Below are 14,671 nucleotides of genomic sequence, written 5' to 3'. Positions count from 1 at the left end.
AGAAGTTTTAGAGTTTGGTATTTACATTTAGGTCTTCGATCGATTTTTAGTTAATTTTTCTGAAGGGTCTGTGTCTACATTCTTTCTTTCTTTCTTTCTTTCTTTCTTTCTTTCTTTTTTTTTTTTTTTTATGGGTGTGCCATTGTTTCAGCATCATTTATTGTAAAGATTATCTTTGCTCCATTGTATTGCCTTTGCTTCTTTACCAAAGATCAGGTGACTGTGTTTGTATGGCTCTATTTCTGAGCTCCCTACTCTAGTCCACCTTTATATTTGTCTATTATTGTACAAACCACACCATCTTGATTACAGTAGCTTTAGAGTAAGTAATGAAGTTAGGTAGAATCAGCCCTCCCAATCTATTTTTCTCCTTCAACGTTGTGTTTACTCTTCTAGGCCTTTTGTCTCTCCATATAAACTAAAAGCAGTTTTTGGATATCCAGCAATAACTTGCAGGGATTTTGATTGGGGTTGCATTCAATTTATAGATTGATTTGGGAAGAAATGACATCTTGATCACATTAAGTCTTCTTATCAATGAATATGGAATACCTCCCCATTTATTTACTTCTTTGATTTCTCTCATCAGAGAATTTTAGTTTTTCATATAGATCTTGTGCACATTTGTTTGATTTAAGTAATTCTTTGAGTCCTAATGTAAATGTTTTGTGTTTTTAATTTTTAAAATTTTGCTTGTTAATTGCTCACATATTAATTGCTTTACTTTGGTTCCATTTGTTCTTTACCATTTATACTTATCATAGTCTACCTTCATATATTATATGCCATTTAATCTATAGTGGAAGGCTTTTTATTCTCACCCATTGTTTATGTTATTGATGTCACTTGCTTTTATTTTTGTATGCCAAACAAACCTAACACATTGTTAGAATTTTGCTTTAGATAACAGAAACAATGAGATTTATATTTAGTCTTTTCTCACAGTTTCTTAAATTGTTTATTTATACAGATACAAATTTTCATCTGGTGTCGTATTGTTCTTCCTGAAGAACTTTCTTTACCATTTCTTGTAGTGCATATCTGGTGGCAGTAGATCCTATCAGCTTTAATTACTTATGTAATGTTTTTACTCTTTTTTTAACTAGATTTTTGTAATGTGTATTTATTTTTGAGACAGAGAGAGACAGAGCATGAGCATGAGAGAGGCAGAGCAGAGCATGAGAGAGGGAGACACAGAATCTGAAGCAGGCTCCAGGCTAGGGCTCGAACTCGTTAACTGCGAGATCATGACCTGAGCCGAAGTCAGACTCTCAACCGACTGAGCTATCCAGGTGCTCTTATTTTACTCTTATTTTTGAAAAAAAAAAATTCACCGGGCATAGAATGTTGGGGTTAAACTTCTTTTTCTTTTCCATAGAAAGAAATGGCTGCACTATCTTCTGTCTTGTACATGTTCTAAAAAGAAACATGCTGTCGTTCTGATTTTTGTTCTCCAGTATAAAATGTTCCCTTTTTCTCTCTTTGAATGTCTTCAAAACTGTCTCTTTTCATCCCTATGAATATGTCCCTAGATGTTCTTATATTTGATTGGTCTTTTATTTTTTTACCTAGTTTTTATCCTCCTTGGGTTTGCTGAGATTCTTGGTAATGTCTGTTGAATTTCATTAATTTTTGAAAATCTCTGATCATTATCTTTTTAAATATTTCTTTAATTTGTTTTTTCTCTTTCTCAATCAGAGACTTACAATTACATATATGTTATACCATTTGATATTTATTTATATCTTATATAAGTGTACATTTTTCAGTCTTTTTTCTCTTTATGTTTCTGTTTGAATAATTTTTATTTATCTAGCTTCAAATTCATTGATTATTTCCTCAGCTCTATCCAACCTGCTGATTCTTTCTTTAAGTTTATTTATTTATTTTGAGAGAGAAAGTGAGAGGCAGAGAGAGAGAGAGGGAGAGAGAGAATCCCAAGCAGGCTCCCCACTGTCAACTCAAATCTCATGAACCATGAAATCGTGACCTGAGTCGAAATCAAGAATTGGATGCATAACCAACTGAGCTGTCCAGTCACCTTGTGATTTTTTTTTTTTTTTTTTGGAAAGGATTCTTATTTCTGATATTAGTTTTCCTTTATTTTTTTTATTTCTATTTATTTCTTTTTTCATATCTGAGTGAGAGGGAAAGGTATTGAGTACCTCGCTGAATCATAACTAAATAGAGGCTGACGTTATAAACAACATAAACCAGAAGCTTTCTGAGAATTCAATTAGTACAAACTAATGGAAGATGTTATCAAAGAATTATTTTCAGAATGAAACAGTTTCTACCTTTTTGTCTTGAATTGTTCTGAATTGTATTCAAGTTCCAGGGAACTCGATTTGGGTTGGCCTGTTTTGGGCCATGTTCCCATCCTTGCTAGTCCCAGGACCTTACCACACATTTACAGAATGTCAGACCAAGTACAAAATGGAGAATGGTGATTTTCCAAAGGAAAATATAGGTACTTTTACTTACTGAAATAATTTTCCTGTTAACTTCTTTTCTCTTACTTCCTGCAGGTAAAATCTTATTTACTTTTTATCACCTATTTTGGCTGCTACCTTTTCTAGGATATCTTCCCAGACTCACACCATCAAAGTCACTAATTTCTTTCCACTTGTTCTCCAAAAAGGCCTTGGCACAACAGGATAGAAAGCATCACACTGTGTTATGATTACTTATTTTCCAAATGTCTTTCTTGCTAGATTTTGAGATGCTAGCATCATGCCCTCTCCCCCGTACATGGTTTGCTTTCAATAAGTATGTGTCATTTGAATAAATAAATGAATGAATCCATGAGAGGGAAGAAAAGAATTTCTATTGGACTGAGGTAAATACAGAGCAGTGCATCTCAGAAAATAAAGCCCCACCACATGGTGCGAGTGTGCACGAAAGCACACATGAATAAACACATATACCTCATCCAGATTCCTGTGGACATTTTATTTATTGTCCGGAAAATTTAAAAACATAAGCAACGTGCAATTTCTATTTGATAGTAAAACACAAGGCTTACTCTTGCAGGGTTTTAATTTACACAGTTATTCTTGGATCATAACTATCCATTATTCCTTCTAGATGAAAATAACTGGTCTTGATTTGGGAAAATAACTCATAATAAAGAAATTAATTTTAGTTTCAGTGTAGCTTTCAAGCATTATAGAATGAGACTGTCCTAACCTTTCAACAAAATAAGGCAATCAGACAGCTTTGCATTTCAAAGGGACTGGCACAGCTGGTGAATTGACCAACATATATGTGGGTTCAAAGTAGATTAAAAAAATCTGTCGTGTTGCTCACCTGTGTGAAAATTCCTTATTTCCATAGTAAATAAACTTTTATTATATATTTTTTTAAATTTTATTTTAGGGAGAGAGTGTGTGTGCAAGCAAGGGAGGGGGCAGAGAGGGAGAGAGAGAGAGAGAGAGAGATTGAGAATTTTAAGCAGGTTCCATGCTCAGAATGGAGCCCAGTGCAGGGGCTCATTCCTATCACCCTGGGATCATGACTTGAACTGAAATCAAGAGTCAGATGCTCAACTGACTGAGCCACCCAGTTGTTCTGGGGGGGACAACTTTTATTTGAAAATGAACTGTGAAATTTGAAAATGAATGTCTTAATGTCCTTCAGGTTCTAAATGGATGGAGCGCTCTAAAGATAAAATTAGCATTTCAAAAGCAGACAAAGCAAGGATGAGAGCCTCTGAGGACTACAACCCAAGCACGCAGTCCAGTGCAAGGAAAGCAACACCTATTTAATTTAGACTTTCTTTTCAGTGTCCCCTGACACTTTCTTCATCTCTGATGTATATCTTGTGCTATTTCTTCTGGGTCTCCCTCTGTGTCTTTCCTCCTGGCTTGTCTCAGGGTCACTCTGTGTCTTTCTGTTTGATGCGTCCCCACACACAGACGTATTTATGAGACAGAGGTTGAAGGAGAGAGGGAGAGCTCTTTTAGACCTAGGGCGTGTGTAGACAAAGCCACAGAATCAATTCATGATTTCTTTTTTTTTTCTTTCTAAAGAGCTCGAATTTCAGTGTATACATGTCCCACGTCTTTTCTTAGATTCTGTGACTTAAACGCTCTATTTTTCTTGATTTAGAAAAACATTAAAATGAATGAAAGAAGAGGGAGAAAGAAATCAGCGTGGTCTTTTGCATAAAACCAATAGCATTTTATCAACCCAAATATGATACACAAAAAAATAAATAAAACTAAATGTATTTTTTATTCTTTTTAATTGTCAAATTAATTGCCATCAGTAAGCAGTTACTGATAGCCCTGGATATACAGAGTGCTATGCTGGGTGCTTGGATCAGGTAATTGAAAAAAAAAAAAAAAAAAAAAAAAACACGTGTGACTTTCATCACAGAGATAGGCTTAAATTTTGATTGTATAAAATTAGGGGGAAAATGACAAGAAGGCTTAGTAGTACAAGGTATTATTCTACTGCCCCCTTTAATCTACTTCAAGTAATACTTAAATTACATTCGGTAATTCTTTTTACTTATGTGGCTCCAGTCTCCTCTTGGGAGACATGTTTAGTCCTTTTTCTAACAGAACTATCTGGATTCTCTCTTTAGGCAGGAATGGACCTAAAGTTCATGTACTAATTGGGCACTGAGTGCGAAAATTGCATCGTCCTCTTGTCATGGCAGGAATGACTGGCCATAGTGAGGCCCAAATGTAATCTTGTTGCCTCACTGGAGTAAAACAGGGACAATGAGCAGGTTTCTCTGTTTCCAACAAGTGAAAAAAAAAAAAAAAAAAAACAAACAAACAGCCAAGGGGTGAAATATTTGGAAAAAGATTTTTTTTTGTAAGCATTACTTGTTTCAGTTGTGGCAATAATGTGAAATATATCTTTTTTCCAGAAAGTTGCAGCCAACTTGTAGTTTCATTCAATTCAGAACAATAGTTTAAAAATCATAATTTGTTATTTACACTTTCTAAGAATAATATGAGGAGGAATAATGAAATTACAGTTAGCAGTAACTGCGATTTAGGCTTGTAAAGGGGATTTTGAGCAAGTGTCTCTAAACACAAAAATATATATTCCAGGAGAGGTGGAGAATAATACTTACTCTCAGCAAGCATACTATTTTGTAGGGAAAAAAAGTATGTAATCAAATATGCCAAAAACTAATGTGTGAGGCACATTGGGAATTATGCATATAAACCACCATGAAAGTTAAGAGAAACAACAGATGGTTACTTATTGTTATAAGCAGGAGGGACTTCAGAAGCTGGTTGATTTTAGTAACTTCTTGAAAGACAGATCTACTTACAGTTAATAAAATAGAGTGAGCAAAAGCATGCATAAAGGAAAGCACAAAGACTGGAAAAGGGCAACTATTTCAATAAATCTCATGTATAGTTTTTACTTGGGATATAATGGGACAGACTTAGCAAAAAAGAGCCAGAACATAGGTGTCTTAAATGTCTAATATATATTTTATTTGACGGTCTTCTCAAAGTGAAATCTCTAAAGTTTCAATGGCAAAAATTGTTGAGGTAAGAATACTGTAAAAAGTCTACTCTGATGTTACCTGGGAGATTAAATGAGATAATATTAAATGGGATAATGTAATATTCTCATAGGGATAGAAACAAGTCTTCTTTCTTTTATGTTCATACACTACTTCATTGTAAACTGATTTACTATTTATTCAAGACCCAGTTTATTGTATTGCAATTGTTTGCATATTCGTATCAGAATAAATTGGCAATTTCTAGTGTTCAGAAATTCTGTGTTTCACTTCTATATTTTTAGCCCATGGTAGATAGTAAATACACACCCAATAAAGAAAACAATCTGTTAGAAAGGACAGCAAAAAGTCAAAAAGTAAATGTAGAGGTTTTGAGTTTTTTCTATGGTTCATCACTCAGATGAGTGATGGACTAGGATAAGGAGGACCAAGCTTGGGTAGAAAAAGAATAAGACTAGTTTTAAACACAATAGACAGAAAATATTAATGGAATATGTACATCAGAAATGTCAAAAAGGTGGGGGGCCTGGGTGGCTCAGTAGGTAAAGCATACAACTCTTGATTTTGGCTCAGGTCATGATCTCACAGTTCCTGAGATCGAGCCTCGTGTTGGGCTCTGTGCTGACAGTGCAGAGCCTGCTTGGGATTCTTTCTCCTTCTCTGTCTGCCCCGCCCCTGCTTGTGCTTTCTCTCCCGCTTTCAAAATACATAAATAAAATTTAAAAAAAATAAAGAAAGAATGCCAAGACGGCAATGTGGAATGACTAACAGTTACACTACATTCTCTGTGAAAAGGAAATGAATTGATTCTTTAAGAATTAGCCCAAAACTACAAGAAAAATTTGGGGGTTGATAAGAAGATTAGCAAGTGGCAATGCTAACTACTCTAATGCTTTTCTGTAAAAAAATTGGAAAGTTGGGGTTTTTAATTCTGTAATAACATTTTAAATATATGGCTTATTTTCAAAGAATAATGTAAAAATTATCAAGCCAGAAATAATTTCCTACATAATGAATAAAGAAAGCAGTTGTGTAGAAAAAAAATCGAACCATAGAAAGGATAGAATCATTGAGACTCAGAAATAATGAAATTAAGATGTAGAGAACGTAAATATTCTGCCAAAAATTGCAATTACACAATCAGTAGCCAAAGTGGTACTTTTAAATGTAGATTCTCAATTTGTTTCCCATTTTCCCCCTCTTCAGCAAGGGCATTTTAATCATTTCCAATCCTTTAATCTTTTAGTGGTTATATCCATATGTTACAAGATCAGTTGTTAGTAGGAAATTGATGCAAAACTGAGTTATTATCCGTGCTTTGTTTGATAGTTGTTTTCTATTGCTGCAAATGGTTCAGATTTTTCTCTTTGACCTTGAAGTTTAAAAAATTCATACCTGTACTATGTCCTGGGATGGACCTTTTTTTTAATCTTTCAGATTTTGCCAGCCATCCACACATCTTCTCAACTGCTCCAACTACCGTGTTCACTACACACACACACACACACACACACACACACACACACACGATTGCATACTAGTCTGTTAAATCAGGAAATATTTACTGAAAAATTAACATAAGCTTAATATGATGGGCTAGGGCATTGGATATATCAGACAAAGTGATTGCTATTATAGAACTTGCATTCTCATGGAAATGGGAATGACAGGATAAAAAACCAAAAAAAGAAAAAAAGTGACACAGAACATATTAAAGTGTGTTGAGTTTTATGGAACGATGTAAACCAAGGAAAGGAAGCGTGAAATACAGAATCTGGGATAGCTTGTTCAGTGAAGAACTCACTAAGAAATTGATAATGGCAGTGAGGGAGACAGAACTGTTGGCTCGGGGAGAAGAGAAAGTGAGAGATTCTGTGTGGTAGGAGAATTTTACTGTATTTGCAAACCAGGACCTTGTGGTTGATACTGAAACAATTTTGGGGGGCTCCAAGGTAGAAGACTCTGTAGCAGAAGGAATCAGAGACTTTATTTTGAAGGGGGCTGGAGGCCAGAGGGAGGATATATTGCCTTTTACTTTAAGGGAAAGGAGGAAGCGGAGAAAGGTTCTGAGAAATGTTACGATGTCGTAAACGTTTGACAGGATTATTCAGATTGCTGTGTTGTCAATGGGCCGACTCCAGGGAGCAAGGGTGGTGGAAATCTTGAAGATCGGCTTGGAGAAGATTGCAATCCCTTAAGCAAGAGAAGATGGTAGCTTGGGTAGTGGTGGCGGTAAGAAAAATGAAAAGAAAAGGTGGAATTTGGGATATGATTAAAATTAGGCACAATAGGATTTGATGAGATACTGAATGTATGGTGTCAAATAAAGAAGAGAATCAAAGACACAGGTTTTTGGCCTCACAACTGGAAGGGCAAATAGAACTGCTTTGACTAGAGATGAAACTTCCCAAGTTCCATTAATAAAAACTTTCCATTCACTGTCGTACTAAGAGAAATTTGTTACTGTCTCCTGCTTTCTTCCTTCTAATGGTCTCTGTTCTCTTCTTGTTTGTTATTTTGACCCTATATATTTTCACACTCATCTTATCGGAGTCTCAGAAGGAGAGGAACGAGAGCGTGAACTCAGTTTACATTTTTACCAGAAGATCCAAAATTTGTTTTCCGGAATTGAGAAATTGATACAAAGATGTTAACCTGCCTTTTTTTATATATATAAAAATAAAAGATATCGTCAATTTATTTACTTTTTGTAAGTTTAATGTTAAAAGCAATACCATATGCATTATACTAGGAGATAGTAACACATAGCATAAAATAGTGCAGTTTTTCGTGTAGAGCATACCTAGATTGAAATTTCATTTCTTCTGGAATAATTGTCGACCCCTGGCCAAGCATGGCATATTTTGACAAGATAAGTTTGTTATATAAATGTGAAGTGGGAAAGTTAACTTCATCTATGTCCTAGATTTCTTGAAAATTGGATTAAAAATTACATGTCCAGGACGTAATACAGGATTTGACCCAGAAGGGGGACTGAACGAGTTTGAAATAATGGCATTATTTCACCATAATTCAGAACTCATGAATTTCAGGGTCAGCAGTTCTAAACTAAAATATTGCTCTTCTCAGTCATTTTTCCAGCCAATAGAAGACAAGGCAATTATACTATTCCTTCATTTTGTTTTAAGTTAATATATAATGGGATGGCGACAAATACGGGGATTCGTAGTTTGAAAGTATTCATCTCACAATGACCGTTTGCAACTTTCCGACTGAAAATTGGGTGAATGTTTCACCAGTCAGTCATCACAATCACTGCCTAAGCATTATCTAAATGATGTCAGAAATGGTGCCCAAAAAAGTAAAAATATTCAGTAAATACCACTCTGGGACAAGTCACTGGTAATATATAAATTAATATGAGAATTGCTCGTTAAAACCCTGCATCTTGATGCGTATAGCTCTCTCCTGATTAGGAATTTACCTCACAGATTCTTCAAAGATTCTCGCTACATATGTGGAATAAAATAACCCCTGCTATGTTTAATCACTGTATTTAGGCTGTGTTGAATATTTGGTGTGTTCCAGGTTATGGTTCTAGGCACGTATACATATTCAAAGTACGTCACGATTGGTTCAGCATTGACCTCAACAAATGAGAAAAGAAGTTGTCTGTATACAACCTGGGTGCATACAAGTGTAGACAGACTGAATAGCAACACTCATATGAGCTCTAATTTGATCATCACACATGGAAGATATAACCAGCTTTCCCCCATTTTACTAATGAAAAAAACAGAAAACAAGTGACTTATTCAGCAGCAGAGGATTAGGAAATACGAGAACGGAAATTTGAGCCTAAGTCTATCCAATAACAAATCAGACAGTGTTTTATTTTTGGTCATTTAATCACTGTATCTTTGTAAATGGCTTATCTTAAAAATATATTAAAATTTTTTTATCCAATGAAGACTGTAAAATGTTTACATTAAAAAAATGTTCCTGTTGTAAAATAGAAATAAAAGTGTAGTATCTATGGAAATTTTATCTATTGGATCTGAGATTCTGGGTGTTTCCTGAGCTAACAAGTTTTAGTAAGCCTCAGTGCATTCTATTTGCCTGACAGCCTTCATCTCATTTCCAAAGGTATGTAATAACTTAGTTAATAAAGAATTATGAATAAATCAATAAGGACTTGTGGTGCTTTAAATAATTCTATAGAGAAACAAAGTATTTTCCAAAATCAAGACTATGAATGCAAATATTACACAAAAGTAATGAAGGGTTTGACTTTCAGGGACAATTACAAGTAGAGAAGGTGAATTAAGTTTACTTACGGTTGAAAAATATAAATGCATGATACAAAACTTTGAAGACACATCATTTTTGGCAAAACATCACCACTATACTCCAAAATTCCATCACAAAGCACCTAGTTTTTATTGCAAAGTCTAAGAACATATACTAGAGAAGTGTATACAATCCAAAATTCTATATAAGCAGATGAAATTAAGGTTCACAGAAGCCATGTTTTTCATATACATAGACCCCAGGAGCACATTTTTGTAGGTAGCTCTTCTTGGACAGTATAACATTCTGGCTGTAGGTACTGTTTACTATGAAACATTTGACACTGTTCTTAGAGGTTTCTTGAGTACCCAATGGTCCCAGTTGGTGTGTAGGATATACACACTGTTTAAACAGTTCTCTTGATTTCTGTCAATTTCTTACAAACTGGAAAGCCCAGCAGGAACTAAAATGGCACTGTCAGCTATGGATTGGTCTGCATTACATTTTACATTTTAGCATTTTCACTCTTTCAATAAAGTATATCAATGAGAGGGAGGGGAGTCCTGTCAGGCCACAAATATAGAGCAAAAGAAAAATGACAAAAGTTTTTCTCTTTGTACAAATATGGTCTGATGTGAAGCTTAGTTAAAGTCATCCAGACTCTTGTATAAAGTTGAGAGAGAGCAAATTTATTGTGTTGTTTCAAAAATCTCTTTACCATCCAGTTGTATTTGAGGAATGAATGATGTAAACACAAAATTTCCTAATACATCTAATAAGATCTTATGACACAGAGACTTGCCATCCATAGAAGAACCTAAAAGTTTCCCGTCACTCTCTCATTTCTAGGAACTGTTCTCTTCACTCATATGTTTTGGGCAGGTCCATGGAATCATTTCCTTAAAGTATTAATATTCATGCACAGCTACTCTTGGGTGATGAGGTGGGGGTGATTATGACCTAAGAAATGCTAATCAGTTCCTATCTTGGGCATTTAAAATTGAGAATAAAAATAGTAGATCATTCTCTCTTGGGTAGTGGCCAGTCATATTAAAACTCAGGAAGTGTGTATTAAACAAATTCCATGTGTAGTTTGAGACAGGAAGTAACAGAAATTCTCATGTAGAAAGAGACAAAGATAAAGCAAGCTTGCAGAAAGGAGCAGAAGGGCAGAGAAAATTCATTGGCTCCTTATGTCCAGTGCAAATCCATTTTTCAGATCTATTTGTTTTCTGAAATATGCCTCCTTTGCTCCTGCAACAGTTTTTTTTCTGTTATTCCTAAGCTAATGCAAGGTGTTGATGGAATCAAAAGTATTCTCACCAATATTCTCTTCTAATGGGAATAAAGTGATTCTAGTCATGCTCCTTCTGACAGAAAGCATACATTAAACAAATACCTTATGATAATGGAAAATACTGATGGAATAGGCAGCATATTCAGTTTTATGTCAGATAACCAGGGTAGTAGAGTGGAAATATATGGGTTTTAGAGTCAAAAACAGACTCTGACTCTTACCAGCTATCTGGTCTTGAGTTCATTACTTGGATTTTCTTCATCTCAGTGTTCTCATGGGCCAGATTTATGGATGTATACTTATGCAGGTTCTCATGTGCAGAAGGGCCTTCATGTTTAATGTTCTGCTTTCATTGTGTTGGAAGTCTTAATAATTTTTTCTTCTGACTTGTATTTTGTAAGCGATGTTCAATAACACAATGGACCTTTCACTAAGAGCTTAGAGCCACGCGTGACCCTGCTTCCTACCATCTCCAAAATTCCTAGGGCAAGTTCTTGTCTATTCCCAAATTTACTGCACCCTGGCTCCCACTCAGAATCCTTCTCTCTACACCTGCTTTGCAACTGTAGCTGCTGTCTGCCCAGAGCTGCAACTGGGTTGCATCAATATAATGGGGGAGTCCTGTATTCCACCAATCTGCCCGTATTCCACCATCACTGTCTGCCCTTGTTGGAAGTCTAGGAATAGGGGATCATGTCAGATGCATGCTTCGTGGGCTCACAGGGCGGGGCAAGGCAGCCACCCCTACCTTGGGATGATAACATCACAGAACAGCATAGCTGACAAATTACTCTGTGGGAGCTTGTCTCCCATTCCTGACCCAGGTCCTACATGTGTGTCAGTATGGGGGCTGAGATCCTTGAGGATCATCCATCCACAGTGCATTGGGCCAATGGGCATCGGAAAAAATATTGACTTTCTTGGTATTTTCTTTTCACTCTGTGTCCAGCACATTATGTTGCTAGCCCTGGTCCTGGGTGAAATAAAGGCTCTCATCCTGATTCCAACCAAAAAGCTTTTTCTAGGCTTTTCTGATAAAGAAGTTGGTAAGGTTTCTGTGAATCAATTTGCAGGCGGGTATTTTGGGGGAAATAAAAGCATTAGGGTGAGTAGAATGAGCAGTATATTGAAGACAAAAAGACATGATGCTTCTCTCCTCTCAGGCACCCTCTATATTTTCCTCACTGGTGTTCCACTAGGACACCAGCACTGATGTGCTTACAGGACAGTAGACAGTCATCCTCCGCAAGCAGCAGCCTCCTTTAATTTAGCTCTTTACGCTGCACAAACATTTTTATTAAAGAAAAGATTATGAAACACCCTAAAGTTATAGGAAATAGATACTGAAGCATTATGGAAGAGTTAAGATGAATTAAAATTTCAATGTGAAGCACACCGGAAAGAAACTACGTTATCTAGGAAGTGTTTGATATATGGGAGTTGCTGTTATATGGAATTTTTGATGAAGTGGCAACTGAAAACCAACTGTATGTTATTATAGTTCTATCCAAGTAAACATATTGAAGTCCTATCATAAACTGGTTAGGTCGTGATTCTCTACAGTAAAGGGAGACATGGGTAATTGGATATAGTTGCAAATCATAGACGTTTAAAGACTTCATTTTGGAAAACAGTTTCAAGCCCTTTCTTACCAGTTCAGCTAACACAAGAAGCCACATTGATTGATTTAATTTTTACCTCTTCGACCTGTCCCCGCTCACTTGCTGGTAAAGGTGCTAACAAGCAATGAAAAGCCAAAGGCATCAGAAAGGAACTGAAAGAAGTAGAACAGAGGGGTTGACTTCTTACGGACTGGCAACCCACGAATTCTATAAACTCAAGCTGTAGCTATGCCCACTGACACACTCTTAGATGTTGAGTACACATAAAATTCTTGTCAATTTTTAAGTCAGAGCCTTTCGATTTGATATTGCTCGATTGCTTGAATAGAAACAGATGAACCAATGTTTGAATAATTTCCATTATTAATACGAAGGAAGATTTAGATATGACTTACAGAGTTTATGAGTCATTTCTTTAAAATATTTTCAGACTTGCCTAATAGTGCACCCACATCTCATAATTATACAGTCGTCTCTCATAACTCTACATGTAAGCCCTATTATTAATGGCACAACAAATGACGTGAATTCAATACGTTTGGAGTTGAGGAGTTGAAAAATGTAGAGATAGTCATGGCCTCACTTTGTGGGGTCACTTAGAGCCACATTACTATACAGATGATAGAACGGTGTAGCAGGAAGACATTGTTGAAAGTATTGAGTGCCTATCATTCCATAGATGAACAGCTTGGGGCACCTGTGTGGCTCAGTCGGTTAAGCATCTGACTTCAACTCAGTTCATGAGCCCACATCAGGCTCTGTGTTGACAGCTCAGAGCCGGGAGCCTACTTAAGATTTTGTGTCTCCTCTGCCTTTCCCCAGCTCACGCTCCGCCTCTGTCTCTGGCTAAATAAATATTTAAAAAATTGGAAGAAAACCGGAAGCAAAGCTAGCGAATTGCTAACTCATGATTATGCAATAAATAATAGAGCCAACTGGAGATAATACACTGTTATCTAAACCTAGCAGTTGCTTCTAAAGTCAAACTACTCTTTGTTCTTGTTTAGAATCTGGGAAGTGAAGCTACACTTACATGTCTGAAAGTTACTTCTTTCCTTAACAAATTCTATCATCACTTTCCATAATTCATAGTTTTATGTAAATTCAAAGGAAGGAGAAGGAAACTTAGAAAGTCAGGCAATGAGACCACAAATATTAAGTTGTTTCCTTGAGGGCAAGCCATATCTTAAAATCAAGCCACATCATTTCCAAGCTCATATTTTATTTCTCCTCGCATTGTACACACATGTTAATGCCATTATAAAAACTTCTGAGATCTGAATACAATAAATCATTTCAGTGGTCTTTTTAGAACTGAACTATGAAGGAAACCTAATAGGTTTTGGAAATCCCATTTGATGTCATCATTTTAGAGCCAAAGATCTGATTATTATTCATTGGCTTTGTCAGAAATGGAAAGAGTACGATGTTTATCAACATATAATGGTGTTTGTTCATTACATTGATTTTTATTATGAGTTTTCACAATTTGAAATAATAATCACCAAAACAACACAAATGGATTTCTGATTGTTCATTGTTTATAGCATCTGTAGAAAATATGTTGGCATGACATTCACAACTAACACGCTTTATTTAAAATTAAGGGGAAAATAGTACTAATTATAAACATTGTCTATAATGGAGCTTTGTAGTTTACATAATTACATTTTGCAAAAGAAGGGAGGCAAGCTTGGTCTGACTTCATTTTTCCATTAGAAAGGATCTGACTGTCTTCCTCCCATGGTACCAGCTGCATGGTTCTTTGCATGAGATCAGTGTGTTTCATTTCAATAGCCTACAGAGACAGTTTACTTTCTAAGAGCTGCCTCTTGCAAATGTTCCAGGGGAAGGGTAATTTTGCTCTCTATAATAATATGCAGAGGGCTAGTCTTGTCCAGAAATTTTGCTTCACAAACTATGTCTAGACCAACACTGCCCCCCAAAAATGTGTCTCAAATAAAAATGTTCTTGTTTTTCTTTTTTTGCGAGGTTGTTCTCAAG

The sequence above is a fragment of the Panthera onca genome, chromosome B1 (assembly GCF_046562875.1).
Source record: "Panthera onca isolate mPanOnc1 chromosome B1, mPanOnc1 haplotype 2, whole genome shotgun sequence".
NCBI classification, from domain to species: domain Eukaryota; kingdom Metazoa; phylum Chordata; class Mammalia; order Carnivora; family Felidae; genus Panthera; species Panthera onca.
This window is presented reverse-complemented; position numbering follows the sequence as displayed.